The following is a 6,106-nucleotide window of genomic DNA, read 5'->3' on the forward strand; positions in this document are numbered from 1 at the left end:
CTCTTTCTGTTATCATCCCTCTCTCTGAGTCTCTCTCCATGTATCTCCAGCTCTTCACCTTGCAAACAAATACATAGGTTTATATCAAAGATAAATAAGCACTAGTATTTATATAAAAATATATTATCCATATATACTTGAACATACATAGAAACATGTAAAAACAGTAGTGGAGATATCTTTGAATTCAGGGTGAGAGATTAAGGAGAACTCTTTTCTATATATCTCTTTGAAATAATACTTGATTTTCATTTTCAGAATTTTAAAATAATAAGAAAAATTATCTGGAAAGATTGTTCCCAGGGCCAACACTGTGGTACACTGGGTTAAGCCACCACCTGGGATGCTGGATCCCATGGAGGCGCTGGTTCAAGTCCTAGCAGCTTCACTTGTGAACCAGCTCCCTGCTAATGCACCTGCAAAAGCAGTGGAGGACTGCCCAAGTTCTTGGGCCCCTGCACCCATGTGGGAGACCCGGATAGAATTCTGAGCTTTGGCCTGGCTCAGTCCTGACCATTGCAGCCATTAGGGGAGTGAATCAGCAAATGTTAAAATCTCTCTATCTTTCTGTCTCTCTCTCTTATTTTAAAGATTTATTTATTTGCTTGAAAGGTGGGGGTGGGGGGAGAGGTGTCTTCCATCTGCTGGTTCACTCCCCAGATGGCTGCAACAGCAAGCGCTTGGCCAGGCTAAAGACAGGAGCCAAGAGCTTCATCTGGGTCTCCCACGTTGGTAGCAGGGTCCCAAACACTTGGGCCATCCTCTGCTGCTTTTCTCAGGCCACTAGCAAGGACCTGGATCAGAAGTGGAGCAACCTGAACCAGCATCCATATGGGTTGCCGGTGTTGCAGGCGGCGGCTTAACCCACTATGCCACAACACCAGTCCTGCCTAGTGCTTTTAACATGGATTATTTCATTTAATCTCAGAACGATTCCAGTAAACACTATCACAACTATCCCCAATCTACAGATTGGGAAAGAGACTTCCATAACAAAACGAGTAAGTGTAGGAGCAGAGGTTTGTCAGGCTCCAGAACTCACAGATGTGTAAGACTGTGGCAAGAAGTGAGAAAGTACAGGGGAAGTATTTGTCACAGTGTCTGGCCCTCTTAGGAAACACCACCAATGATTATGGAGGTTATTTCTTTCCTACCAAGAAATTCTTTCAGCCATGAAAAACAGACACCTGATTGAACTGAAACAAGTTGGCTTTGTCCTGAAATAAGTGATGAAATGCTAGCAGGGCTCGGCCACGACTGGAGCTCAGACATATGGAAGCATCTCTCTTCAGCCGTGAGTGAATTGCCATGGGAGGCCATTAGGGAGAGTACTGCGGCTGGGCATGTTTTTCCCCTCCTCTGGGATACAATGGTTTTACTGCTATTAATAACAGATGTGGCCAGGCAATTGCAAGACTGGAGATAAGTAATCACATCTTGCATTTTAAAGCTTAATCTGATCACCTCTAGGGTCAAGGAATTATTTGGCAACCACAGTGGTTAAAGTCTGTTTTATGCCACCTTTTGTGGAGCAGAGTTCAAGCCCAGAGGTCCGCAATGCAGTTTAGCCCTTTCTGCAGTGTGTATGTGTGCATGCATGTGTGTGATTTGTTTGTGTGTGTGTGTGTGTGTGTGCATGAATAACTACTCCAAAGCCCAGCCCGAGGCAGCGAGCTCCGGCTGCCTGGCTCCCGCTCAGGGCACCTGTTTCTTTTGAGCATTCTGGGAAGTCAAGAAGCCTCGGTTCTGCTTTCAGCTCTGCCAGAACCCCTTCAGCAGCTCTGGGGCCTTTGCTCCTTTGTGGCATTAGAGCAATCTCACAAAACCTACTGATTTGTTTCCTTCACAAAGCTGACAGCCCCCTAAAGCAGAAGCTGTCCTATCAGTCCTTGAATTCGTGTGCCTAAAACAGTGTCTGGTATGTAACAGACACGGAATAAACACCAAGCAGATGAGCGAATGACCGAGTTACCTTCCTGTTACCACACGATATGGTCATAAAATTGTAACCCAGTGCACTGTGTTGATCCCGATGCGTACAGCAGATAACTCTGGCTATCCACCGCATTATTTTTCTCTACTCACTACTGAGACACCTTCATGAACATTTCCACCAAAATGTAAGCAGTAGGTACGAAATGAGATGAATTGAGATTCACCAAATTATATCTTCTCTAGCAGTACCGGATCTGGTTTGGACTAAGAACAGGTGTCAGTGACCTGCCGGCTTTATTTGCATAGGGTGTGCCTGCCAACCACTCCCCTCCACAGTGGGGACCACAGTGGGGCCACCTACAGCACCTGTCACCAAGGCCTCTATCCTCAGTCTCCCTTGATGAGATAAGCTGAAGAGAGGTCACTAGCTAGCAATGCCTGGAAGTTCCAAGGGATGTGATAGTCTTTCCAGATCTAAAAAGGAAAGACATTCTGGTTCTTTGTTTTCGTGTGTGTGATAGTCAGGGTTCCGGGTTGTTTATAAACATACCGTGGCCAATGAAGGCAGCAAAGGAATTACCTGTGGGGATTCCAGCTCCTGCAAAAGAAGTTGGACTACCACCACTAGTGCCATCACCATACCTGCTGTCCCCTTGTCCTTGTACTACCTGATCAAGATTCAGAGTTCCAAACAGGATGGCATGATTGACCAAGCGGGGTCACACACCCATGCTGTCAGGGGTTAGGAGATCTACCCCGTTTTGCTTCTTTATTGGAAAATATATATTTATTCATTGTGAAGGCACACATGTGCACACACAAACACACACACACACATACACAGATGAATCATCTGCTGATTCACCTTCCAAATGCCCACAGCAGCTGGGGCTGGGCTAGACTGAAGCCAAGAGCCAGGAACTCAATCCAGGCCTGCCACATGGGTGAAAGGTGATGTCGACACCATCTGCTGTCTCCCACGGTGTGCATTCATGGGGAGCTAGAATTGAGAGCAGAGCCAGGACTCAAATACAGGGCATCCCAAGCAGTGTCTAAACTGCTGGGCCAAACTGCCAGCATGTACCCTTAGACTTCACAGTCTTCAGACTCACACAGTGAGGGACTCCCCCAAGTGTAAGAGGGGTCTGCATGCCGGTCAGCAGCAAAACGTGGTGAGTGTCCACTACATCAGAGCTCAGCGGCGTAGCACCTCTGCAACTTCATTATACACAGTTTATAAAGACAAATGAGACCCAGTCATTCATAAATCCGGTCCTCTAGGTGCGACAGCCTGGATTTCCTAATTACAGACTAAGGTACACAGTCTTGTTAGGAATTCTCGCCCTGAAAGCAAAAAAAAAAAAAAATTACCAGCCAAAGTCACAACTTAGTTTCCTTGTGCTTTACCCAGGGCTGGCGGGGGCTGGCGCTGTGGCATAGCAGGTAAAGCTGCTGCCTGCAGTGTTCGCATCCCATATGGGCGCCGGTTCGAGTCCTGGCTGCTCCATTTCCAATCCAGCTCTCTGCTATGGCCTAGGAAAGCAATAGAAGAGGGGTCCCTGCACCCCTGTGGGAGACCTGGAAGAAGCTCCTGGCTCCTGGCTTCGGCTCAGCTCAGCTCCTGCCATTGCGGCCAATTGAGGAGTGAACTAGCGGATGGGAGACCTCTTTCTCTCTGCCATCCTTCTCTCTCTGTAACTTTCAAATAAATAAATAAATCTTTAAAAAAAATTTAAAGAAGCTGTGGCTGCAACCTACATGCTACTGGCATGTCACAAAATTCCAGCTGCCAACAGAGCTTCACTCAGAACTTCCAAGTCTTAATCAACTTTCCATTCCCCTACTAAAAGAGCAAGGGGACTCCAGGCACGGCTCCCTCAGTCCAGTTGTTACTGTGGAACGTCCTAAGCACAGAGCACCAGCGCTTGGCCCCAGGTCCCCTGCGAAAGGGCCTCTGGAATGAGCCAGCTCAACCTCAAACTTAAGGGAGACTGAGTAAAGGATCCATGTTGAGAGGAAAAACTCGTTGTGGTCAATAGTGCTGATCATTTAGGCAATACCCAGAGCGGAGGTGTGCAGAGGCCCCAGGCTGCCTGCAGAGGGCCAATGTAGAAGGGTGAGTGGCTGAAGTGAGGGTCCCGGCACAGGTTCTCCAAACCACCAAACAGAACCAGGAACTCTTCTACTAAAGGACATAAAATATTGTAATAATTTTACTTCCAGGAACCTAACTGCACGGTTTCAGTGGCACAGGAAAACTCAAAGTGTGTCTCCTACTCTCTCACAGTTGACACAGCCTTCTGACACCAGCTGTCTAGGGGCTGGTTGCCCTACACACCAAGCAAGTCTGCAGTGGACACAGCTGAAGGTGCTCTAATTCAATTCAGTCCTGACACCATCTATCTGGAGATAGCATCAGATGTTACGGGCTAAGGATTTAATCCCATCAGACTGCCCCCCTCCCCTTAGATGCCAATCACAGCTAAACCTGTGACCAGCTGGCTATGTATTGGAGCTTCCATGTGCCCCTTCTTCTGCTTGACTAATTTGCTAGAATGGCTCCCGGAAATTGGGGAAACCATACCCACTTATTAAGGAGGATATTACAGGAGATCCAGGTGAACAGCCTGAAGGAAGAGGTGCATAGGGTAAAGCACGGGGCTTCCAAGCCTCCCAGCACCATCCATGTGTGAGCTCACTGAATCCAGTTCTTGGGGATTTTCTGGAGGTCCTATTACATGGGCATTATTGATTACATCATTGGCCATTGGTGATTGACTCAATCTTCAGCCCCTTCTCCTCCCCAGAGTTTGGGGGCAGGGGAAGCTGAAAGTCCCAACCCTCCAATTGTGACTTGGTCTTTCCAGTTGCTGGTGCCCATCCTAGAGTTCTGGAGGGGCTCCCGTACAGAGGCCATCTCATCAGTATAGGAAAGACACTTCTCACTCTGGAGACTCCAAGGGTTTTAGGAGTTTTGGTGTCAGATTCGACAACAGTGCACAGAGATGTGTTTGCATAAGCACATAGGATGTGTAGACAAGGATATTCACTAAAGCATCACTAGCAACCACATTAAAAAATCCAACAGTTCAATGTGGGACTGTACAATCATCCTATGGGACATAACGTACTACAGGGAAGAAAAAGGACACAGGTAAGTGATAATATTGCCAACAAATTAAGTGAGAAAAGCAAGGGGGAGAACAGTGTGTACAGCATTCCTGTTGTTCTGTTGGGATTATACCAGTAGACTTGTACACCCTCGGAAAATGGAAAGGCATCCTAGAAACAGTGGGAATTGGTGGTGGCGGGGAGCTGGGGAAGGAGACCCTTACTTTTTCTTTATGTCCTATTTCTCACTAGGTCTCATACCCTGCAGGAGTTACTGATGTGGGGACAGTGGCTAATGAAACATGGGGCTAGGGTTGAGCAGGCTTGGTTTGCAGTCCAGTGATAAGAGTCCTGTTGTTGGCAATGAGGGTTTAGAAGCCAGCAGAAGGCTCCTTTGAAACTGACCTAACTCCTGAGCAGAAAAAAGAGTGACCAGCTGATACCAACACCCCTTGGTAATTCTGCCTCCAGTGCCAAGGCTTGAATGACAAAAAGCGGGAGTGACTTCCAGATAAGCTCCTGAAGACTGGCGCTCTCCCTAAACTTGCCCTGACATGGGGGATTTTACTCACACAAAACCCTGTGCAAACCCAGCTCCATGAGCCTGCAAGAGAAGGGTTGCAGGTGCGTGGGCTGCAGCTCCTCCTCCCTACACTGGGGGTGCTGGTATCCCAGTTCCCACTTCCCCAAATCTTCCAGGTTCAGTGCCTCTTTTTCTCATCCCCTTTACTCTTCTGAATGTCAAACAGCTAATGGCAGTGTGCTCAGCAGGTGGAAAAATGAGCCATCTAAGATAGAGTCCTAAACACACGGCTGGCAAGGCGTACAATGCTTCCATTTGCATCTTTCCGCTGCAGGCGAACGCCCAGTTCAGTCCCGGAGGCCACACTCAGACGCCTGGGCACAAAAGCAGCTGGAGGCAGGTCCAGGCTCCTTGGGCATAGGAGGCCACGACTGGCCAAAGCATCTGATTTGAGCGGGTACCACCCAATAAGACCAAGGCTACAAGGCCTCAGTCTACGTCCTTCTTTCCCAATCTGCTCAGAGGTGTCGCTGGCCC

This window comes from Oryctolagus cuniculus, chromosome 9 (genome assembly GCF_964237555.1).
Source record: "Oryctolagus cuniculus chromosome 9, mOryCun1.1, whole genome shotgun sequence".
NCBI lineage: Eukaryota > Metazoa > Chordata > Mammalia > Lagomorpha > Leporidae > Oryctolagus > Oryctolagus cuniculus.